Source organism: Emydura macquarii, unplaced genomic scaffold (assembly GCF_026122565.2).
Source record: "Emydura macquarii macquarii isolate MOO-44397 ecotype Brisbane River unplaced genomic scaffold, CSIRO-AGI_Emac_v2 contig_1253, whole genome shotgun sequence".
Classification (NCBI taxonomy): Eukaryota; Metazoa; Chordata; order Testudines; family Chelidae; genus Emydura; species Emydura macquarii.
This window is the reverse complement of record NW_027131390.1, coordinates 1,442,352-1,468,332: the sequence shown is the minus strand read 5'-3', so window position 1 is coordinate 1,468,332 and position 25,981 is coordinate 1,442,352. Positions and strand designations below refer to the sequence as shown.

At 46.4% G+C, this 25,981-nt stretch overlaps 1 long non-coding RNA gene across 1 annotated transcript in view; it reads right to left on the bottom strand.

Annotated features, from left to right (window-relative positions):
* LOC137153870 (uncharacterized) overlaps positions 1-25,361 on the bottom strand; it is a 48,222-nt gene extending 22,861 nt beyond the window's left edge. Inside the window, exon 1 of the long non-coding RNA XR_010919909.1 lies at positions 24,926-25,361. This is a non-coding gene — a long non-coding RNA (uncharacterized lncRNA). The remainder of the gene's footprint in view (positions 1-24,925) is intronic.
* Between the last annotated feature and the right edge of the window lie 620 nt (positions 25,362-25,981).

Below are 25,981 nucleotides of genomic sequence, written 5' to 3'. Positions count from 1 at the left end.
CAGCTTTTTATAGCAGTTAGTGTTTTGCGGATTTTATCAAACTGAAAATATTAGTAAATACTTAGAACTAGACCAGAGTGGCAGGCATTAATGATTTTTAATTTCAGAAGCAGGCTTCAGATCACAGCCCCAGTTAAACCAAAGTTAGCTTCTTTACACAGGTATAAATCAATTGAAGCTAGTCTATATTTCCATTGGTGAAGCACAACACAGTCCAATCCTAAACACTCACTGAATTTTAACTCATGGGTACAGTTAGAAAAGCAACAGAGTTACTCCAGATTTACACCACTGCAGCTGAGGGCAGAACATTGTCAAAGCAGTCCTAATATTTTGAACCTTTGTTTTACCCTGATTTTTTAAATGTAATATTCTTGGGATTAACGTCTGCTTTAAGGACGAAAGGTGCAAACTCCTCTTGATGTCTCGTCTGGTAACAAGAGCAGAATTTAACCTTGGATCTCTAGATGAGACAATTGTCAGAAAGAGGGAACACTCCCCAGCCTGATAATTATTACTCTTTGTTTATGGCAGCGCCCACAACATACTGAACGTTCTCCAGGCATTCGGGAAGGAATGGCCTCTGCTCCGAGGAGTTCACAATCTAAGGCACTTGTCATTTGTTAACTGAACAAGCTGCCAGTGACATTTGCTGAGATTCCCAACCACCATAATAGATTGATGGACAAACCAAAACCAGACCAACACTGTGTAAAGATTTACTCTGGTAAACTTTGTCTTTCCTTGCAAGAAAGGAGAGCAGTAGAATACGGACCCTGGACGTCAGAAAAACAGACCCTGACTCCCTCAGGGAGCTGATGGACAGGATCCCCTGGGAGGCTAATATGCCCAAGTGAAAGGAGTCCAGAAGAGCTGGCTGTACTTTAAAGAAATCTTATTGACAGCGCAGGAACAAAGCATCCTAATGTGCAGAAAGAAAAGCAAATATGGCAAGCAACCAGCTTGGCTTCACAGAGAAATTTTCGGTGAACTTAAACACAAAAAGGAAGCTTACAGGAAGTGGAAGCTTGGACAGACCCAGGGAGAAGTATAAAAATACTGCTGGAGCATGCAGGGGTGAAATCAGGAAGGCCAAAGCACAACTGGAGTTGCAGTTGGCAGGGGATGTCAAGGGAAACAGGAGGGTTTCTACAGGTATGTTAGCAACAAGAAGGTCAGAGAAAGTGTGGGCCCCTGACTGAATGGGGGAAGCAACATAGTGATAGATGATATGGAAAAAGCTGAAGTACTTGATGCTTTTTTTGCCACTGCCTTCACAGACAAGGTCGGCTTCCAGACTGCTGTACTGGGCAGCATAGTTTGGGGAGGAGGTGAGCAGCCCTCAGTGCTGAAAGAACAGGTTCAGGACTATTTAGAAAAGCTGGACATGCACAAGTCCATGGGGCAGGATGCAATGCATTCGAGTGAGTTGGCTGATGTGATTGCAGAGCCACTGGACGTTATCTTTGAAAACTCGTGGCAATCGGGGGAGGTCCTGGATGACTGGAAACAGGTAAACATGGTGCCCATCTTCAAAAAAGTGAAGAATGAGGGCCTGGGAAACTATAGACTAGTCAGCCTCACCTCAGTCCACAGAAAAATCATGGAGCAGGTATTCAAGGAATCCATTCTGAACCACTTGGAGGACAGGAAGATGATCAGGAACAGTCAGCATACAGTCACCAAGGGCAAGTCATGACTAACCAGCCCGATTGCCTTCTATGATGAGATGACTGGCTCCATGGATGTGGGGAAAGTGATATACCCTCAGCAAGTTTGCAGATGACACTAAGCTAGGGGGAGTGGTAGATACACTGGAGGGCATGGATAGGATACAGAGTGACCTAGACAAATTGGAAGATTGGGCGAGAAGAAATCTGATGAGTTTCAACATGGACAAGTGCACTTAGGATGGAAGAATCCCATACACAGCTACAGACTGGGGACCGACTGGCTAGGCAGCAGATCTGCAGAAAAGGACCTGGGGGTTACAGTGGACAAGAAGCTGGATATGAGTCAGCAGTGTGCCCTGGTTGCCCAGAAGGCTAATAGCATAGTGGGCTGCATTAGCAGGAGCATGGACAGCAGATCAAGGAAAGTGATTATTTGCCTCTATTCGGCACTGATGCGGCCACATTTGGTGTAGTGTGTCCAGTTTTGGGCCCCCCACTACAGTAAGGATGTGGACAAATTGGAGAGAGTCCAGCAGAGGGCAACAAAAATTATTAGGGGCTGGGGAACATAACCTATGAGGAGAAGCTGAGGGAATTGGGCTTATTTAGTCTGCAGAAGAGAATAGCGAGAGGGGGGATTTGATAGCAGCCTTCAACTATCTGAAGGGGGGCTCCAAAGAGGATGAACTAGGCTGTTCTTAGTGGTGGCAGATGACAGAACAAGGAGCAATGGTCTCAAATTGTAGCGGGGGAGGTCTAGGTTGGACATTAGGAAAACGTTTTTCACTAGGAGGGTGGTGAAGCACTGGAATGGGTTACCTAGGGAGGTGGTGGAATCTCCATCCTTAGAGTTCTTAAGGCCTGACTTGACATGATTTAGTTGGGGTTGGTCCTACTTTGAGCAGGGGGTTGGACTAGATGACCTCCTGAGGTTTTTGTATATCCTTTATGTCTCTAACATTTAGTGAGATGATGCTATAAGTGCCTGTGTTCTTTTATGGAAAAGGCAGATTGAATGTTATGTAAATTATCATATGAAGAAAGCAAACATGCAGGCAAAAAGACCCTAACCAAATATAGTAGAAAGAAAGCCTGAGACATGAGGCCAGGTATAACGGGCCTAGTGTAAGGCCTAAACTAAAGTCAGGCCCTGCTGAGATAAAGCAAAGGTAGCAACTGATACCTGCTTGCATGTTCACTGTCCGATACATGAACTTGGCAAGAACAGGGTTAGCATTGCAAAAACAAACTCTCCTAGGCATTAAGTATTACATAAACACATCGCAGACGGGTGGTACCAGAACACCCCGATACTAGATTTTGGTTACACACACTCCCCAAAGATGATACAGGGACACGCTGATCCCTCTTAAAGATAAGGTCAGGATGACAGGGTGATGGATAGAGATGTTTTGATTGAACCAACAGGTATAAGGTAAAGGGTGGTAACTAACCACCTCAGAAGGGCAACACATAACTTGTTTGTGTCAGCGAATAGAAGAGGGTCTCAGGAGAGTGTCTTTGTCCAGTCAAGAGGGGAATGGAAAGTCCCACCATTCACTGAGCTGAATCCATTGCAATGAGCATACATGTGCTAGTGTACCTGTAACCAGTGAGCCAAGGCATTAGGACCATGCTTTGTTGGCAATAAACCTGGTCAAGCACCTTCTCTACTAACCGAGTGTGGTCGTTTTGGACAGTTCAATCAAAGTCTGCTGTATGGGCTACCTGGCCAAAGACAGCGCAGCACACAGAGAGAGAGCGCGCACACACACGACTACCGCAAGTCAAATAATTAAAGATAAAATACTAGGTAAAAATATAAAAGTGGTGCCTGGACTTCAAAGGGAGCAGTTAAGCCAACTCTAAGTGATTTGAAAATCCCACCCAGGGTACTCTTCATTCTTTTCACTTAATTCTGAGTTAAGTAAACTTTTAAGTCTATTTTATTAAAATAGGAACCACAAAAAGCTGCAATTTAGGCACATTTACCCCTCACTTTTGTTTGTGGGTAAGATTTCAGAAGCTCCAACTTTACTTCTGCAGTGATCACCAACTTTTCATAATCTTTCCATGTTTAGATTTCATCACCCAATGCCAACACTTTCTTTCCCAGAAAGTGTTCATAACCCTGGGAAAACTGGAGTTATTTAAAGAGCTGGCTAATTACGCTTTTCAGAGTTCTAGAACGGCACCAACTCCCTTTTTTGGTCAACTAGCATTTCCTGTCATTAAATTTTATTGCAATTCCCTCATTTTCCATGTTTGCACAATCACAGGAACTCCTGTGACAGATGGGTGGTTACATCCTCTGACAATCTAATACAGCATCCCAATCTATCTGTAACTGGTATTATTCTTTTGACCCCTGTGTGATGAATTACACAAAACAGGAGAAAGAGCCTGATTCTGACCTCACATCAGTTTGATAGCAGTGTAATATTTTGCTTACTTCACTGAAGACACTTCTCACATACACCAGAGTAGATGTAATCAGAATCAGGCCACAAAAGCTTGATCCTTCACCCATTTACTTCACTAGAAGCAGGATCAGGCCTAAAGATGCAAATGAGGAAAAAGAATGTGGAAGTGCAATTGTCTGCACATCTTCATGCAACTCTGTGTGGAAATGGCGTGAACCGCAATTCTCGCCTCACTTACACCAGATGAAACACCATGGACTTCAGAGGATTTACTCGAATCACATTGCTGTTAGTGATCTCAGAATCACTCACCTTGCAGCTGGCGTGCTCATCTGGAACCTCTACCATTTACCTTTGTATGTTTTGTTACCCGTTCCATGACTCTGTCTAGTTTAATCTTCAAGTCACTCCTACCCCATATGGGTACATTAATAAAAGACTTCTTTCGTAGTTAAGCCTGCATCAGACGGTTCCATGTTTATATTAGCTTTTTACTTTCAAAGTTTAATACTCCTAAATCAATACAGACGAAGGTACCACTGAAAGAATTCAATTTAACAACAATTGATTACACAAGCCTTCTGAATAATGCATGGGTAGAAGTGACCTGGAGAAAAAGCCAGGTTTTCTAGTCCCTGAAAATTACATTTATAGAGCACTTCTTTACATTTTCTATGACTGTCTGTTACAGTCATCTACTGAGGTGCATCTTATTATGCATTTGCATAGTGCCTAGCACAGTGGGGCCAGCCTGATCGAGGCTTTTAGGTGCCACTACACTAGAAGTGTTAAATAAAATAAATAAATAAATAAATAAATATAGCCCTCATCACTATAGTACCAAGCACACTGCAAGTATTTAAAAAGAGAAACCATAACTCCTCCTTCCTGCCCAGTCTGTTGGAGAAAGAGCTTGACTCGCTCATTGGGCTTGGGTTGCATGTATGTGAAGAATTTATCAAGAGACTGCATCATAAAAAACAACAAAAACCAAAACCCAGGCGGTGGTGGTTTCACACGTGTTTGGTTCTGCAAGTGGTGCCCTTTGTCGGGGCGGCGAGGCCCAATGGCTGGAGTCAGTAAAGTGGCCTCTTTTACTGGAGCCGGAGTAAGGCATGGCCTACGGTTCCATTGGGTAGTGGGGCACTGCTTATGGGGGTGCGGCACCCAGGGTAGGGGGGACTCAGACCCGTCCTGCTCCTCTCAGCCCCAGCCCAGGACCCTGCCGATGTCAGGGGTGTTTGTCACTGAGTCAGCGGGGCTCCACCCAAAACACACTGACGGTGACTCTGCTGCTCCTCCTTTTACACCCCTCGGGCCCCCAGAGCTACTTTCTATCCTGTAGTCATTGATGATTCTTTGGGGTCCCTGTCTGTGCGGCTCCTGATGGCTCGGTCCCTCTTCAGGGCTTGCCTGTCAACCTGGGCTCTGGCTGGGACTTGGCAGAGTTTGGCTCAGCCCGTCGGCATCTGCAGCGATCGCCTGGAGAGAGCCGGCGGTGTGCTTCCTCCCTGGTCAGCAGTCTGCCCCAGCTGCGCTGAGTCGCTCCCTTTTATATCCAGGGAGATCAGGGAGAATTGTGTGTTGACACCGAAACATCCCAGGGGACTCTGAATGAGGGACCTATGCCTTGTCACCATTGCAGCCCATGGTCAGAGGTTAAATCTTAGAGGCTGAATTCTGACTTCTTTTCCAAAGTTAGACAGAGAAGTTCTGAAGACTCGGGTGAAAGCCTGTGAGAAGGAATTAGAGAATGAACACACCACTCCTGCTGCGCACAGAAGGGGCTCTAGAGATAGCCATGCCTATCTCCAGTCAGTCAGTCGACAATTTCCTGTGCCTGCAGTTAAACTCTTCCAACTCTGTGCTGCTAATAGCCTCTCTTTCTGGGATACAGTCACGCTCTAAAGAACTTTGCTTTAGGAGCTAATAAAGTAACTGCAGTTTTTTAGTGTGTTTGTACTTCTGAAAAGTACCGGCAACAACATAAACCCACAACTTAACCAGGAATTGCGCAGAAGCCCAACGCAGAGATACAATCCTTCAGCTTTGTGGAAATAATGGCTGCCAAAGGGTTAAATAGAATTGGCCACCAACGAAACAATTGTAATGTATTAGTATATGCAATGGTCTGCACAGGAGTTAACCTAGTGAGACACGGTCTGTTGAAAACTGAAACAATCTCTCCAAACAGTAGAGGGGATTAGGTGTCCAGATCCCTTTCCATATATGAATCTCTCAAACAGGACGCACATGTGTAATGGGCCAAACTGGGATCTTGAAATTCTGATTGTTCTAAGCTGCCCACAATAAATCAATATTATTCTTTATCTAGAATCACCTTCACCTTCCTTGTTTTTATTCTAGGAGGGGCTGGTAGCATCATCTATTATTAAAGTTGCCAGACACTCCCCTTTATAAGTCCCTGTTTCCAGTTGCTTATAACTTTCCCAGACTTTAACTCTTTGGACTGACATTTTCCATGCTGAATTCTTCTTATTATTATTTTAAACTTCAGCCAAAATGATTTAGCCATTTCCTAGAATGAGGGGAGGTGAAAATTTGCTTTTCTGCCCAAGGAAAAAATGTCTTTCAAAGCTCTAGTGCCTCCAGGCTTTGGAGCAGGGATTTGAACTTTGACAAAGGGGCGACCTTTGTGTTCAAGATGTGCCTGTTGCCATCTCCAAGATATGGCCACCTTATAAACTTTGGGGGGGAGAGGGGGGAAGAATCACAGGTCACACATAGGCTCATTAGAAACTTCTTACATTTTAGCAGCTGAATTCCACAAAGAACCTCCTTTAGCTTAGCACAAGGAAAATGTAAATCTAGCTATGATAAGTTTCTTTTTGTTTTTACTCTATTTTCCCTGGTTTTACTAAACCTTGTTCTTGTTAAGAAATCTGCTTTTTTTATGGCAAAGGTTCACTCAGTCCATCTCCAAGGAGAAAAGATACCTGCAACCTCAAAAGCGAGGCATAGGAGGTCAAAAAAGTTCTGGAGCCTAGACATCCTTTCCCCTTCTCCCCGACACCATTCATCTAGATCAATAGAATATCAGCAAAAGGGCTCACTCCCTGTGAGGTGTATTGCAAAAAAGTAGATAGGCAACAGTGGTAACAGCTAATTTAGACCCCCTCATTTTATATGTATGGTTGGGATTATGTTTTCCAATTTGCATTACTTTACATTTATCAACATTGAATTTAATCTGCCATTTTGTTGCCCAGTCACCCTGTTTTGTGAGATCCCTTTGTAATTCTTCACAGTCTGCTTTGGACTTAACTATTTTGAGTTGTTTTGTATCAGCTGCAAATTTTGCCACCTCACTGTTTACCCCTTTTTCCAGATCATTTATGAGCATGTTGAACAATACTGGCCCCAATACAGACCCATGGGACACACCACTATTTACCTCTCTCCATTCTGAAAACTGACCATTTATTTCTACCCTTTGTTTGTTTGTTTTAATCTTTTAACCAGTTTCTGATCTATGAGAGGACCTTTCTTCTTATCCCATGACAGCTCACTTTGTTAAAGAGCCTTTGATTTAGAACCTTTTCAAAGGCTTTCTGAAAATCTAAGTACACTCTAGTCACTGGATCACCCTTGTCCACATCCTTGTTGACTCCCTCAAAGAATTCTTGTAGATTGGTGAGGCATGATTTCCCTCTACAAAAACCACGTTGACTCTTCCCCAACATATCTTGTTCATCTACGTGCCTGATAATTATGTTCTTTACTATAGTTTCAACCAATTTGCCTCGTACTGAAGTTAGGCTTTCTGGCCTCGGAAGCCTTTTTTAAAAATTGGCATCACGTTACCTACCCTCCAGTCATCTGGTATGGAAGCGTATTTAAATGAGACTGTAGTTCTGCAATTTCATATTTAAGTTCCTTCAGAACTCTTGGGTGAATACCATCTGGTCCTGGTGACTTCTTACTGTTTCATTTATTAATCTGGTCCAAAACCACCTCTAATGCCACCTCAATCTGGGATAGTTCCTCAGATTTGTCACCTAAAAAGAATGGCTCAGGTTTGGGAATCTCCCTTACGTCCTCAGCCATGAAGACTGATGCAAAGAATTGATATGGTTTCTCCTCAATAGCCTTATCTTCCTTGAGTGCTCCCTTAGCATCTCAATCATCCAGTGGCCCCACTGGTTCTTTAGCCGGCTTCCTGCTTCTTATGTACTTAAACATTTTTTTGGCTGTTACAGTTTTAGTCTTTGTCTAGTTCTGCAAATTCTTTTTTGGTCTTCTTAATGATATTTTTACACTTTACTTGCCAGAGTTTATGCTCCTTTCTAGTTTCCTCAATAGAATTTAACTTCCATTTTTTAAAGGATGAATTTTGGCCTCTAACTGCTTTTTTTATTTTTTTGTTTGGTAGCAATTTTTTGGTCCTCTTACTATGATTTTTAATTTGGGGGTATACATTTAAATTGAGCCTCTATTATGGTGTCTTTAAAAAGTTTCCATGCAGCTTGCAGGGATTTCACTTTCGGCACTGTACCTTTTCATTTCTGTTTAACTAAATTCCTCATTTTTGTGTAGTTCCCCTTTCTGTAATTAAATGCTACCTTGGTGGGCTGCTTTGGTGTTCCCTCCTCCCCCCAGGGATATGTAATTTTATTATGTTACAGTCATTATTACCAAGCGGTTCAGCTCTATTCACCTGTTGGACCAGATCCTGTGCTCCACCTAGGACTAAATCAAGAACTGCCTCTCCTCTTGTGGGTGCCAGGACTAGCTGCTCCAAGATGCAGTCATTTAATGTGTCCAGAAACTTTCTCTCTGCATCTCGTCCTGAGGTGACATGTACGCAGTCACTATGGGGATAGTTGAAATCCCCCACCATCATCATCATTATTATTGAGTCTTATTTTTTAGACTCTCTTATCTCCCTGAGCAATTCACAGTCACTATCACCATCCTGGTCAGGTGGTCAGTAGTATGTCCCTACTACTATAGTCTTCTTATTCAAGCAAGGAATTACTGTCCATGGAGATTCTGTGGTACAGTTTGGGTCATTTAAGATTTTACTTGATTTGACTCTATGCTTTCTTTCACATATAGTGCCACTCCCCCATCAATACGACGTATTATGTCCTTCTGATATATTTTGTACCCTGGTATTACTGTGTCCCATTGATTACCCTCATTCCACCAAGTTTCTGTGATGCTACTATATCAATATCCTCACTTAATACGAGGCACTCAAGTTCACCCATCTTAGTATTTAGACTTCTAGCATTTGTATATAAGCACTTTAAAAAATTGTCACTTCTTAGCTGTCAGCCATTATGTGATGTAATTGAATGGGACTCTTTCATTTGACTGTCTCTCATCAGATCCTACCCATATTTTATCATCTTTCATCCTCTCCTCCTTACTAGGATATAGAGAATCTCCATTAATAGATCCTCCCCTAAGGGATGTCTCTGTCCAAATCACATGCTCCTCCACACCTATCAGCTTTCCCCCAGTCCTTTGTTTAAAAACTGCTCTATGACCTTTTTAATTGTACATGTCAGCAATCTGCTTCCATTTTGGCTTAGGTGGCGCCCATCCTTCTGGTATAGGCTCCCCCTTTCCCAAAAGATTTCCCAGTTCCTAATCAATCTAAATCCCTCCTCCTGACACCATTTCATCCATGCATTGAGACCTTGGAGTTCTGTCTGTCTAACTGGCTCTACGCATGGAACTGGAAGCATTTCTGAGAATGCTACCATGAAGGTCCTGAACTTCTCTCTTACCTAACAGCCTAAATTCGACCTCTAGGACCTCTCTCCTATCCTTCCCAATGTCAGAGGTACCTACATGTACCACCACCACCGACCCCTCCCCAGCACTGCACAGCAGTCTGTGTAGATGTTGAGGACTAAGGAAGTGAGTTTACTTGCTGGTGGGCACAGGTAACAAGTAATCATACATTTAGGGTATGGCTCCGCAGCAATCAATGCAGCAGGATCAATTGAGTGGGTCGTGGAGACCCGCTCAATCAATCCCAGATGGGCTCTCTGGTCGACGCCGTTAATCCACCTCCCCGAAAGGAGTAAGGTGCAATGATGGGAGGGCACCTCCCGTCAACACAGTGCCATGACGAGGCCACAGTACGGCAGCATAAGTACCTCAACGACAATGTAGACCAGGCCTTAGTATTTCCCATTCCCTCCTGCACCCCTTCACAGTAACCACAACTCGCCTCCTACACCTTTTCCATCTGCTCTCCCCCTACAGTCCCACCAGCTCCCTCTGCCAAGGGCCAAAGCACTTAGCTCTCTCCCCCACCGGCTTCTCAGACACATATAGTCTGTCTGTCTCTTCTCATCCACTGGTGCCACCCTCCTGTAGGAACTTCTCTGGGATCTATGCTGGGTCCTTTTCACCCCAACCCGACCTCTTGACTCAGCACACCTTTCCATACCTTGTTCCCAGCCAAATAGAGAAGTTAGGAGCCAGCTTTGGTGGGTCCTGTTGGGAGCACAGGCCAGAGTAGAGGGTATCTGGTCAGGACTCGATAGTGGAGTCCCAGCAGCCCAAACCCTTATTCTTTACTCCTTAGAACCCTCCCAGTGACTCCCACAAACCCTTGGATTTGGCTAGTGATCAGGTGAAACCCCAAATGGGAATTAGCTAATCCCAATGACTCCTCAGATCCCATGCACTTGTTCCTGTAGGCTGCAGACTTTTCATCAGTGTACAACCAATCCTCCCCTGATACTTATTCTCCACAGCTCTGAATGAGTCGCACCCAGAAATAATGTATTATGCAGGGAATTGTGCAGTGCGATATCCTCTATGTAATCCCAAATCCTAGGATTTTCAGACTCTCTCTAATCATGCAGTCCAGCATTTAATTTGGATTTCATTACAGTCAAACAGACATAAAAATGGAGATATTTCTACTATAGCACCTTTTCTTTTCATTGACATGTCCTGGTTTTTGTTATTTGTCCTCAGACATACTAGCTTTTCTACTGCATGGAATTCTATTTGTAATCTATCTGCTTTAGTACTCAGAAAGGATCTAAATCTTTCTGTACCAGATTGCCAGTCTCCATATTCGCTATGCTGCTACTGCAGCATGTTATAAATTCGGGTAATATTTCAATATTATCACCCCAAGTATCTGTCACCCTCTCCTTCCTGAACGAGAGAAAATAAAACAGTAACAGGTTTATGAACAGCATATCAAAACACCGAGGAGCAAATTTCAAGACTGTGCACCTACAAAACAATAAGTGGTTTAGCATCCCTAACTAAGGTTGTACAATATGCTATTGAATTTTATAGGAACTTCAGTATTTCATAGTTTTCCACAACAGGGACCCTTTTGCTCTGTTGATCTCCCCTGTCCACTCCGTTTTTACCTTATATTTGGGTTTTTTTTTTAAATGGTTAACACACACAGAATTCCAACTATTCTGAAGTCCCACAAAGTAATTCAAAATGGCTAGCAAAGCATCAGAAAACTAAGAGAACATTTTAGTTTAAAATGCATAGGAATTATGACTTCTTTGTGATTCCCATTGTGATATTTCCGTATAATTTGAGAAGAGAGTATATGAAATAAAGATATTACAAATGGTTAGGAACAAGAGAATAGAGTAAGTGACTCCACAGCCACCATCTCAATGGGCAGTGATAACAGCTCGATGTCTAGTCGGCAGCCGGTAACAAGTGGAGTGACCCAAAGGTTGGTGCTGGGCCCAGTTTTGTTCAACATCTTCTTCGGCAAGTTTGCAGAAGACACTAAGCAGGGGGGAGTGGTAGATATGCTGGAGGGTAGGGATAGGATACAGAGTGACCTGGACAAATTGGAGGACGGGGCCAAAATAAATCTGATGAGGTTCAACAAAAACAAGTGCAGATTCCTGCACTTAGGACGAAAGAATCCCATGCACGGCTACAGACTGGGGACCGACGAGCTAGGCAGCAGTTCTGCAGAAAAGGACCTGGGGGTGACAGTGGACAAGAAGCTGGATATGAGTCAGCAGTGTGCCCTGGTTGTCAAGAAGGCTAATGGTATATTGGGCTGCATTAGTAGAAGCATTGCCAGCAGATCAAGGAAAGTGAGTATTCCCCTCTATTTGACACTCGTGAGGTCTCATTTGGAGTATTGTGCCCAGTTTTGGGCCCGCCACTACAGGAAGGATGTGGACAAATTGGAGAGAGTCCAGTGGAGGGCAACAAAAATGATGAGGGGGCTGGAGCACAGGACTTATGAGGAGAGGCTGAGGGAACTAGGCTTGTTTAGTCTGCAGAAGAGAAGAATGAGGGGGGATTTGATAGCAACCTTTAACTACGTGAAAGGGGGTTCCGGGGAGGATGGGGTTAGGCTGTTCTTAGCGGTGGCAGATGACAGAACAAGGAGCAGTGGTGTCAAGCAGTGGCAAAGGTCTAGATTGGATATTAAGAAAAAAAAATTTCCCTAGGAGGGTGGTGAAGCACTGGAATGGGTTACCTAGGGCGGTGGTGAAATCTCCATCCTTAGAGGTTTTTAAGGTGCGGCTTGATAAAGCCCTGGCTGGGATGATTTAGTTGAGGTTAGTCCTGCTTTGAGCAGGGGGTTGGACTGGATGACCTCCTGAGGTCCCTTCCAAGCCTCATCTTCTATGATTCTCTCTGTCTAAATAGTCAGGGTATCCATTAGAGATATCAGGCTCTCAGACCTTCTTAAAGCTAAGGCTCGTCTCTACACTAACATCTCAGAAGCAACAACATATACTTTAAAAAATTATCTTAATTTTCTGTGCGTGATTTCAACCTCAGCCCTGTTGTGTCATTCACGTCATATTAACCCTCTCAGCAGTTTACGTTTGGCTGCCTGGAAGCAATGGCTGCTCATTCTTTCAGTTGTCTGTGCTATCCCTTACGATTCCTCATTTTGCTTCCAATTGTAGATTTGTGCCATTTATCACAAAACAATTTCTGCATCGTCTTGCTGTACTATAAGGCACATGTTGTTCATCGTTACTGACATTATTTCTAAGGAAAATAATGGCCTCCGGTTGTTGCAATAAGACACTACTGTAGCAACGACATCGATCTATGTAGTCTCTTTCATCCAAAAAAAGCAGAGCAGAGATACACACTCAAAGTCCAAGGCTAGAAGGGCCATTGTGAGGTCATCTAGTCTGACCTGCTGTACAACCCAGACCATCGAACTCCCCTGTTTGGACATACACTGTTCTGTAGGATTTCATGTGTGAATACACACACACACACTCAATAGGATTATACATAATACACAAATAGATTGTCTACATTGAATTGTATATTTATACATTTAAATTTACAATAAATAATATGTAGACTTACCATGAACATTTACTTATCCAATTAATGTACTTAAAAAGTGGTCTGATTTGCAAAGGTCCTAAGCACCCAGCAAGTTTCATTGGCCTTAATCAAGTCAGAAACACCTGTCTCCTGGGTGCGGCTATACTTGTAACTAAAACAACAGAACACAGGCCTCTGCCTAAGCTTTCTCTCCAAACAAAGCTGTGCCCAGGGATTCCTGCAATGCAGAAGCTGTGTTAAATGAGACAAAAACACTCAATGACAGTTTACAACATGAAGTTAATACCTTATCCACCTAGAACTTCGCTGAGAATGTAACTGCCCAAACTAGAATTTGGCTAGAACATTTGGGAACATATCACGAGACTTAATGATTACAACTGATCAAGTGTTTGATTATTGTGTCTGACCTAAACAGTGAAACTGCCAACGTCACCGTGATGTTTCTATCACCATATTAAGGCACTGATTGTTTCCTGACAGAGAAGAATGGCATCTCACCACCACCATTGCCTTCAGCAGCTACAGTAACTTTCCTAGGTAATTCAGTGAGGCCCAGCTCTGCTTTGCTCACGAATTCTGACAAGAACAGAATCCAAACAGATGACACCAGTCTGCCAGTTTCTTTGCATACCAGTAGTAAAATAGCTGCACATACCCCTGTAGGTGAGCTACGAGTGAGGCTACAATTCCTGATAGACATCCATTTTTCCAATCTCAATCTTCTATAGAATGTGCTTGAATGCTCTTCTGACAGCACAATTTAATGTTTTGCACATGCAAAGTAAGATAAATGCTACTGAACAGATTCCATAAGCAAACTCTCAAAAATGTGGTGCATACTTTTCTACTCCATTCCCCCAGAAAATTAGCATTTAAATTTATATGCATATTTTATACTGGAACACAATTCATGTGTGTAGATAAGTGAAAATTTTGCATGCATAAATACTGTGAGCTTAAGATTCAAATGTCCATTTTGCTGTTTCTAATATATACAAAACTCTGGCCATCCATCCAAATCCATTTACAGATTAATAATGCCTGTTTGATCATTTAGGACCTGATTCTGCTCCTATTGAAGCAGAGCACAGGAGAGGGCCTTTAGAATAATTTTACAAGAGCTTATGGCTCCCAGGATTTACTTCAGATTTTTATTTTCTGTAATAGTTAAACTATTTTTTGGCTGCCACAGTCTGTCTATCTGTCCTGCTATTAGCAACACAAACCAATCCAGACCAAATTATTGGTACGGAGAAAGAGATCAGGCATTTCACCTTTAAGCACTTATCAGTTATTTTAAACTGAACTGCTAGCTACGTGCAGAGCTTGGTAGATACTTTTGCTTTAGCACTGAAGTATATGGGGCTCATTTGAAATTAATTGGGAAGGTGCTCAGACACTAGCGGGGTGGGTGTCAGCAGTGTAAAATCATGAGCTGGATAGTTTCATGATCCTGTGTGTAAGTGTAAGTGAGGTTCTCATATTCATCCATGCACTAACCCTCTCCAATTTAATCACATGCCTCGCAAGGTTAGTACATGAAGAAAGCAAAGCATGTACATATCGGCTAAGCAATCTCTATGTGGAGACTTAGCAATGTTCAAAGAGTGTTTGTAGGAAGGATGGAAACAGACTTCGGGCACAAGAGAGGTGGAAGAAATGGGATAAAACTAATAAATGGAAGATTCATGCTGAATACCAGAAAGTCTCCTGAGCTCGAAGAAAGTCTCCCAAGGGAAATGATCTCCCTATTGAAGTACAGAATGGACAGAGCACTAGCAAATGGGCCTGGCACTCACACGTTGACAGAGGATGGCCTACGGAACCCAACAGTTCTTCAGTCTCTAAGTTGTACTATACTGTTACAATGATTTCATGTTCACTAGTTTGCACAGGACTTATAAGCCACTAAATCCCTCTTAAGACATTTTGAGGCCTTAAGTAGCACATAGGCCATAGGCTGGTGTAAAAGAGTGAACTCGCAGCTAGAGCACCTCCTTGTGGCTAGGCATGGCATAGCAGGCTCTCTCCTTTCTGGTGCCCCCTGCTAATTGTCGATCCAGCCCTGTGGTGGTCTCTCTTCCCATAATTCAGTCCTCTGGCCCTGTCATGATTCAGTCCCACTGCTTTTGGGGTAACAAAGGCCAACAAATAAAAGTCCAAATGTCCTTAGAAAAAGGTCTTTGGCCCTAACTCTGGACACTGTGGTCCTCACACCCTGCTCTCAGGGCACTATGGCAGCCTTGTCCCCTACTCTGGGCCTCATACCACCCTAGCAGGAGCTGGTAGTAGAACCAGGCTCTCCCACTCCACTGGGCTCCAGTCTAGGGACCCTAAGACAGGCGGCCAAGATTCACTGCACCTGACTCCTTGCTGCCACCTCCCTAGCCCTCCTCCTACCCATCCTGTCTGAGGCCTTCTCCCTCAAAACCTTTCTAGGTTCATCCTTCTCTCAGGGCTCTCCCCTGAGATCTCCTAACAAATTCCCAAACCATAAAATAGAAACATTCAAGCCCTAGGAGGACAGCAGTGAGTGTCTTTATACCCCTCTCAGCTTTCCCCGTTCTGGTCCCTGACCGAATGCCTCCAAGGGGTCTCTCCTTGGAGGTCCAGTTCCTGTCTTTTTGACAGGGTTTCCCACCCGAGCCTGCTCTACTCTGGTAGCTGCTTGTCTCTCCTAGCCTCCTGCCAGACTTCTCTACTCAGGACAGGACCCCAGAGCCAACTCTCCCCCACGCTTCTCCCTTGGCCCTCTGAGGCTCACTCTAGTCCCATAGAGTGAGGGTAAAGTTTCTCCCTGAAGCCGCCTTCTGCTCCAAACTTCCTGTTTAAAGTAACCTCCCAGCTGGGATTCATCTTGAATGAAGCCTGGCCCACTGGCCAGGCGCAGCCAGGTAGCCGAATTGGCCTCTCAGGCCCACATTAACCATTTCAGAGCCTGTGCAAGGGGTACTCCCCATCACAGCTGAATCACTCTGCACAGGGTTGAATTTCTCCCTTTATGTATCTACTGTAATTATCTGAAGACAGACCTGCCTGCTTTAATGATAAAATTTCTATTTCTTGAAAACTAATATTTAACAAATGGGAACCCATGTTACTAAACTAACTTCATTCTGAAGTCACAGTACACAAAGATGTTTCTTTGAATCTGACTGCCTTTCTAGAAATGTTTCTGTGACCCAGATTTGCAACCTGGCACCACACCACCTTGAAATACCCGCATTCAATTCCTAAGCAATTTTCCATATACTACTTGATATTTTCTACATTTCTATCCAAACATAAGGGATACAAGAAGAAACTTTGTGCTGTTAAGGGCAGAGGCCATATGCCATATTAAAACATACCACTATGCAAAATATTTCCATTATTATACACATTTTCTCCTTGTCAATTTCTTCAGTCTAGTTTTTCTTCAGTATTACAGAAATATTCTTGTTTCTTCTTTTTTCCATTTAATGCTTCCAAATTTTTGGAGGGTGTTTTATTTTTTTTTAAGATGTATCTGACACCGTTCTTCCTGAGTTTCTCTTTCATCATTTTTCTTACGTTCTCAAGCAGCTTTTACAAATGCTACTGTATTTCTGTATGCATTCAAATCCCCTTCATTTCTTTTTCCTTTAGCAGCTGCCTTGCTTTTTGAAACACAATTCTAGATTTATCTGACTTCACCATACCTTCTGTACTGCCATTTCTTTTCATTTGTAATTGATGTTTGATCCTCCTTCTATTACTTCTTCCAAAGTTACCAATTAGGTTTGGCTCTCCCTGGTCTTACATTCACTACAGGATGATATGAACATTTCACAGGGAATTTTTCCTCTCTTTATTCGTTTGCTTTGATCCAGGGCCAAATGCTGTTATTTTTATTACAGTAGCTCTTAGAGGCCCTAATCAGAGACAACATCCCAGAGGGTTCATCTGCACAGTCTCTATGAGACAGCCTCTCAGCCTGGGTTGATAGCCTGGGATTGGCAGGGCTTGTGCTAGCACTCCACGCAGAGCTGTGTAGACAGCACGTGGACATTGTGGCTCAGGCTGAGCAGAGGTGGGCTTGAGAGCCTGAGCCACGACTTCAAAGCACTGTGCACAAGCTATTTCTAGAGCACCGTTACCTGAAGTCTGTTGATCCAGGCTGAGACGCTTGCTGCCGCAGTCTGTGTGTACACAGCCAGGCTGCTCGGTGCTGCACAGACATAATGAGAAAACTGCCCCTGCCTCAATGAGCTTACAGTATAAATACACAACTAACAAATCAGGGGAGGGGGGAGAGGAGAGGGGGAGAAGAGGTCACACACGATAACAGTGAGACAATGAAAAGGAGTGTGATCAGCAGACACTCAATGGTGGCTACCTAGCCATCACAGCAGGTGTGTTCAGTTGCAGCTGTGCCCTGACAAGTTCCCACTAATTTCAATGGGAGGACCCCACATAAAACCAAAGATAGTCCTTGGCTAATTGAAGTCAGTGACGTTCCATTTGTGCGCCTGATGGCAGAATCTGTTTGTTAAAGCTCAATATACCCCTACTGGAGCAGGAAGATATCAATGGCTCATGGACACCAGCAGAAAACTGCTCTCAACGGAGGGCTCCCAAATCTAAACCTGGCTGGGGTCTGCCGCCTTCAGGAGAGACTGCAGGGCACATTTCTTTAGGCATTCGGGGGACACAATGGGAGTGAACTTATTTTCCTGCTCAGTGTGGTCAGCACATGCCATCCATGTAATTTGTTTATATGGAGATAAGCATAAGAAATGAAGTTTGAATCCATGTCTAAACTTCCCCACAATCCAGGGGAAAGACGCTCTGATTCGGGCCAATCTAATGAATCAAGACTGTGGAAATGATGCATAAATTTAAAACCCATTTTTCTGAAGTCGTCTGCAGGATGATATTAGAAACAGCAGACTGACTTCTGATTGCAGCTGATTTGTATTCTGAAGTGCTGTGGTTCAACAAATTCTTGTCTCTATCAAAAATATTAATTTGTCAATCTGCCCCACCTGTCCTGCAGGCACTGAACCAGTTAGACGGCATATACCGACGTGGGCAAAACGAGGCGCTAGTAAGAAGATCTATGTACAGCAACCGATGTGACTGAGAGAAAATCACAGAACGTCTCATCTGGGAGACCATGAGACTTTACAGGCAAGTTGAAATGAGTGCTTTAAATTAGAGATCAGATGGGACTGGCCCTACCCAAACACACAATGGTGATGAGAGATACCAACAAGACAATGAAGTTTTTCAGTTCAATTCAGTCTTTCTAAATCCACCTCCCCAGCTGACGTTCTCTTCATAACCTGCTGTTCCCCCCCTTCAGGGCAAGACGCAAGCAGCAGAAAGGAAAGCAGCATCAAGAGCAGTTTGGGGAAAAACCAGCACAGACGTTAAAGTGTTTATGTCGCAACCTACCAGTAAGTGTTTCTTACAGGGCTCCCCTATACCCAGTTCAGAGGCTATGGGTCTGTAACAGCTAGGGTGATCAGACAGCAAGTGTGAAAAATCAGGATGGGGGTAGAGGGCTATAGGCACCTGTATAAGACAACATTGAGACTGGCCCTATAAACCGGAACATCTGGTCACCCTGGTTACAGCCCAGGCTAGAGAGCCTCATCTCTTAGCTCAAGGTGGAGAGAGTCCCACGTTTAGCTCTGGAGGCCCCTGGCTCAATCCCCAGTGAGTCGGCCAAGATGGCGGCCATCACATTCAGTCCTTCAGTTCCACGATCTAGAATGACTCAGCTTCTGTAAATTCTCCTCGCGACTCCTCCCACTGCTTGGGATAAAGTGATGCTGCCCACCGCCCAGCAGGGTATACCGACCCCAGGGGGGCAATGCGAGGATAGGGGCTACTTCATAAACACATTCAGAGTGTACAGGCTGGGGGTTTAACCATAGTTAACCAGACAGCCCTTGGCGAGCACAGCGCCACATCTGGAGAGAAGCTACACACCACACAAAGTAGGGGAGCCACATGCTGATCTTGCTCTCCTCAGATAATGGGGTGTTACCACCCCTGTGGCCCCTGGAATCCACAGAGGGTGGGGGTCTGTGCCAGGAGATGGGGTGGCCAAGGGGATGCACACTGCCCCTTCCAGTTCCCTGGACCTGACCTGGGCATGGTAACAAGTCCTGGCAGTGGGGTTTTTTCCCCTGTGTTGCTCCCATCTCCCTCCCACAACAAGGCATTGCTAGAGGATGCTGTGGTCAAAGGGAGGGGATGGTGGTGGAAATCCCCGGTAGAACAGTTCCAGCTGTGGTCGGTGGGGGGAAGGGAGTCAGGCTCTGGTAGAACTGCTCCAGCTGTGTTGCTGCACAGCCAGCACCCCCCCAACCACCCCAGTTAGGGATATGGGTTGAGGACTGCATTGCTGAGGACAGGGGAGATCAGAGAGCACGTGTACTGCAAGAGGACAAGGCAGGAGATAAAGACACACTTACCAGCGAGGGTGGTTAACCACTGGCATGAACTCCCAAGGGAAGTGCTAGATTTTTTTCATCTCTTGACGTTTCCAGATCCAGACTGGATCCTGGCTGGAAGTTATGCTTCAGTCAAACACAGAAGGGATTGGGCTCAATATAGGAGTAACCGGGTGGAACTGAGTGGCCTGTGTTACACAGGGGTCAGATGAGCTGATCTAATGGCCCCCTGTGACCTTAAATCCTGAATCAGGAGTGGCAGAGGTTGGGCAGCTACATTCTCTCTTCCTGTAGGCTCCACTATGTGCAAGCGGCACGTGGATGCTGAGGAGACAGGCATTCACAAGGAGCCAGCTGCAGCTTTGCTAGTCAGGACTCCCTGGCCCCAGTATAAGGAGGTTTCCTGCTCTAACTTATACTCCTGGCACAAGGCCCCTTACACCAGTGGAGGACTGAGCACAGCGGAGCTCAGCTCTCCCACTGCCCAGCCCATCCGACATGCAGGCTATGCTGCAAGGAGAGTCTCCCCAGTGAAGTCCCAGCTTGCTTACAGCCACTTTCCACTGCATCGACACAGAGTGGCCTACGGGACGAGAGAATCTGGCCTACAGCTTCTTATTCCTTAAACAACAGGGCTTGCTCTGGGGCCTACTCTGCGACTGCACATTGGAGCAATTCTAAGATCCTGGAGCTTCTTCCCCATCTAAGGCCCCAGGCAGGTGCTGGCAGAATAAGAGGTACTGTGCGTCTGCGAGTGGCTGAGCATCACCAAGCACCTCCTGCACCTCCATACGCACATGACGATCACTCTGCACTCACCACGGCAGTGCCTAGCACACCTCTGACAGTTCTGGTACATACTGGCCAAGCGCAAAAAACTAAAAGCAAACAAAAAAGCTTGAGGTGGTGGAAAGGCGTTCGGAGAACTGCCAGCTACTTACTGATCCAGCAGCTGAGGGAAACGGCTACACGACCCCACCAGTGCTGGGGAAGCAGAGGTGGCTTTTGACAGAGCCAAGGGGAAAAGCAAAGAGCCTCTGGGATTCTGATTTGACATCTAAACCCCATGAGTCTCTGCTTTCATAGGGATCAAAAAGCTAAGGCCAACCCAGTGTCTAGCACACACACCCACACCCTGTAAGCTATTTGAGACCTGTTTTGTCTCAGCTCCCTGTGGAAGAGATTAAGGCAAACATGCTGACCACATGAAAAGCACACAGTAGATTTCCCTGCCAGCTGTAATGAGAGCCATGTGTACGTTACAGTCCCTACCTGCAAGGCACTGCAGCTGACTGACCAGAAACTGTTACCTATGAAACACTGAAGTGCCATCCTTACCAGGGTCATTGCACCTGTAAATCGGAGATCCAACCACTCCCCCGTGAGGTAAAGGAAAAGCTCAATGTAAGTTATGCCTAGTTATTCTTCTGCTTCATTATTATTAGAACAGTGTGAACATTTGGTTTGCTACACACCACTCTCCTCCAGGAGGTGCTGTGCAGCTGGAGAGAAAAAGATGATTAAAATACAATGAAAAAACCAATACTTGGAACTTTGAAAAGATGAAACACGGCCAGGTGGGAATATCACCCGCAGGAGAAGGAGAGGGAATGGGAGAGACACAGGAGGGGAATCAACACAAGGCCACAGTGTCACTCAAAACACCTTTCCATTCAATCCAAGACACTTGGGATTTTTAAAACTGGGAGAGCGAGAGCCTGGCACAGATGCCAAAAGAGGGGTGAATCTCACAATACAGGGCCCTCCGCAAAGGCACAGCCACTCTGCAGACCTATTAGCCAGATGGACAGGGATTGCGGTTTGCCAGAAGCTGGGGATGGGCACCAGGGCATGGATAACCTGATGATCGCCTGTTCTGGTCATTCTCATCGGAAGCGCCTGCATTGGCCCCCGTCAGAAGACAGGACGCTGGGCTAGATGGACCATTGGTCTGACCCAGTATGGCCGTTCTTATGTGCCAATGAGATGGTCTTGAACATAGCCAACACCACGCCCACAAAACCATAGATACTTAGAGTTCCTTATTCTGGGGACTTGTCTACATGCAGACTTTGTGCGTGGCAAGCCAAGATGGGGATGTGCCGGGCACGGTGTCAGTGTCCTCCCCACATTGGAAGTTCCACAGTACACTTCTACATACCCCCGTTTCCAACGGGTCCACACGGCCAGTGAGCGCCTGGCCAGCTGGCACAGCCTGCACGCTCACATCCTGGCTTGCTGCACACTAAATTGCCACATAGACAAGCCTGTACAGGGCAGATTATGCCTCCCCTACTCATGTTCTTGCCCCTTCAGTAATCCCCTTGTTCCATACGGGACTATATGCGGAGTAAGATTCTACTCAGGCTGCAGAAGGGAGATAGAATCAGGCTCAGGGCCTTAAAATGGGAATTAAACACATTCATGCTGGAGGAAGACAAGCACTTAATGATGTCTGACTATGGGTAGCAGCTGTTTGTACTGCAGAAACCGCCAGAGGTTCTCATGGGGGTCAGGGCCCCAGTGTGCCATGCCCAGCCCAGAGTAAGGACAGGCCCTGCCCAAAGAGTTTGCATTCTTATTTAAGATGCATCAGGTAAGTGTAAGAAAAAACAAAGGGCATTAGGAGGAAGAAGAGGGTGTAAATAATGGAAGCAAGTAGTTCTACAGACCCAGTCTAAGCAGAATTGGCAGGTTTCAGGTCAATTTTCTGGCAGTTTGGTTTTTTAAGATATAAACCAAACAAGCTATGCTAATGACTCTCTACAGACCACCTGCCTAGTAATTACCAGTTGGCAGCCGGGTAGAAGTGGCTTGTGGTTTTTATTGGTCACAAACGATAAACACACAGACTGAGAAGTTTATCCCTGGAGTCCAGACAGACTAGTTTTATCTTATTCTGTCTTGTACCATTGACGATGACATCATTTTAAGTTACCCCACCAGATTTGATGGGCTCAGCTATGTAACTGGAAGTAAAAACAAACAAGAAGACCCCATATCTTTCTGCTCTTAAATTCCCTATCCCTTAGGAGTGGGAACAAATGTCGCATGCACAACGGGGTCTACAGAAACTGCATTCAAAAGGCTTTGGCACCTGTATATTTCACTCCCACGTGTCTGTTTGTTACATCTTTTGACCATGCATGTGAAGGAGACAGGACAGACAGAGGATTACTACATGCCATAACTGCTCTCCAGATGAGTTTCTCAAAGGGTAAGGTACCACTCTGCTATTACAACGTCACCACTGTTTTTTACTTCTCCCACTGGTTTGCTCTAGTTTATTTAACGTGAGGTAAAAACTGCTGCAAGAATTTATGAATGGCCTCACCTGTACAGAATAACGGGGCAGAGATATTTGTTGGAAAGCTTTTTCCAATATACTAATGACACAGACTTAGAAGAGAATATGCTTAAAGACTTACGTCATAAATATGGTCATTGTTTTCAGCTGAGACAGAAAATCCACCATTAAAAAAAAGACAATGCATAATGGGCAAAATTCTCCTCCCTGTCCTAGGATCTTGTGGAAAACCTCTACAGAACTGAACAGGAAAGCAGACTATCCTCTATAAATTCATACAGAATTACATAGGACAATTTAAAAAGCAAAGCTTGCTCCAAGGCTCCCATTGCCTTTTTATTTTGATAAGGGAACAGAGCATTACAGCAGAACCCTATCAGTGTCACCCCTACCATTTCTATCGGGCTTTTCCATAAGGGTGTGGAAAGCGCCAACAGCCAGCTGGGCAGATGCTGCAGGGTCACTGATGACTCATCCCCCTGAAACCACATTGCAGGCCCTTAGGTGGCTGCCCTCGAGCCTGGGAAGAACTAGCCCCAGGCCCTAGGTTCTGGCAGGCCCTTCCTTCAGGGCCGGATTTTATCAATTCAAATAAAAAATGCCTCAGGGTAACACAAAGCAAAGCCATTTCTCTGCCCAGCATACCAGGGCCCAGAGGCCTTTCGCTCCACGCCTCCTTGTCTGTGCCAGGGCCAGGCACGGCAGGCAGGCAGGCAGGCAGGCAGGCAGCCAGCCAGCCAGCCTCCCTCCTGCGCCCCTGCTCAGCTGAGCTCTCGGTCTCCACCCTTTATAGGGAGGACTCACCTGCCTTCTGCCCAGCTGGTTCTGATAGAGGGTCAGGGGGTGGCTGCCCCCTGGCCCTTAAAGCCACAGACCACCCTGTGATACACGTCCCCCAGAACCTAGACCAGCCCTTGGGCAAGTTCTACAGTCTGTTCCCTCACCAGAGCACAGGCTTCGCTCTTGTAGGGCAGTCACCTCGCCCTCCAGGGTCTCCAGCCTCTCACCCTTCTCTACCACGCACGCCTCTGTCGGTAGGAGGCTTTCAGTGCAAAGCTCCAGCATCTCGTCCTCCAGCATCAAGTGCTGCTGCTCATCATTTGCTTCCTTCACCCCGGCTCAGCTCCTGTTCCTGCATTATGGCCCGGGCCAAGATCTCAATCCTTGGGCAGCGCTCTGGGCCTGTGGTCTAGCCTGGCAGCCTCAGCTCTCTGCCTTTTCTCCGCAGTCCCAGAAACCCCCACCCCCAGAGGAGGCTCTGTCCCAGCGGGGCCTGCTGCGTAGCTGTTGGGGCTGCTGCCCTGAACATCACCTCTGTAGGGGTGTGGTTCTTTGGGTCCAATCCCCCCTGCACAGCTCTGGGCTGGACAGAACTCCTCATCCCCCAGCCTCACTTCTGTTAACAGACTACACACATCTCTCCCCAGGGCCCACATCACTTCATTGGCGGGGCCCCATGTTTCTCAGGGCCATTGCCCACTTCCATGAGGTCCCTCGAATACGTATCCCTCCATCCCAAGGCTCACCTCGGAGCAGCCCTCTGTGGTGATCTGACACCCCTCACATAGTGCTGAGGGGACAAGGCTTTGGAGGGGGTCCAATCCTCCCCCCTTGGCTGAAAGAGGATCCCACTCTGCCGCACTCCATTAACAGGGGGTCTTCCCTTGGTGGCGGGACTTACTGGGGGGCTGGTAACCCTTCTGAAACCCTGGGTCAAGGGGACAGAGTCCTGGTCGACCTAAAGACGTTCCACCGACATCCCGTCAGGGCACCTCCTCTTCTCACCTTTCTCCATGGGACACTCCTGGTCTGGCATGCGCCACTCAGCTCAGCTCTCTGCAGCAGCTCACCCACAGACAACGACCGCCTTGCCGAGCGCTGGGCTCCTGCAGGCAGGACCTGCAAGAATCGTTCCAGGACCACCAGGTCCAGGATTCTCTCCGGACACAACCAACGGCTAGAGAGAGCCAGCCACCACTGGGCCACTCCACGCAGGCGTGCTCCCCATGGAAACGGCTCGACGTGCAGCTGGGGAGGGTGCACCTCCAGAGTCTGTCCCCACTGGCCTAAAATGGCTGCTTTTACCTCAGAGTCTGAGCCAGACGGCTCGTTGCACAAGGCCATCCTGGCCGCCCAAGTCAACTCCTCCCAGCCAGCCGCACTGGCCCCTCACACTGAGGTGGGGAAAAGGCCTCAGGGCCATCTTCTGGGCCCAGCTTCACGGACACCAGCTCAGGCCCAGCGAGACTCCCCGGGACCCTTTGCTTCGCAGACTGCTCCACTTGCTCCTGCCACTGCTGGGGAGCAGCGAACGGTGCTTCCTGCTGCTCTGCGGGTCCCCAAGAGTTGGGGGGGGCTGAGACCTAGCTGTGCTCTTCTTGTCGCTGCTGCACCCCCACCAACAGCACAGGATGTCCTCCGGCCCCTCGGGGTGGGGGAGGGCACCAGCCCAGCCCAGCCCAGCCCACTGCCACTTCTGCCCCAGGCTTTGCAGGAACTGTTTTTCCTCCTCCTCCGCTGCCCACCCCTTCTGCTGCCTCCGTCCTGTTCCGGGGCCGACTGCCTGCCGGCTTTCTGGGCTCCGTGGCGGCTGCTGGCCTGTCCTCCAGCCCAGGCAGGCTCCTGCACACCCACGTCTCTCTCAGGCCCTTCTCCCTTGAGGCACAATTTATTAATTCAAACAAAACACTCAGCGTGACCCGACCCAAACCAAAGTCCTTCCCCTGCCCAGCACTGGCTGCAGGGCCCAGAGGCCTTTCCTCCGTACCCCCTTGTCTGCTGCAGGCCAGTTAGAGCAGCCAGCCTCCCTCCGGCCCTCAGAGGGATCACCGGCCCAGCTGG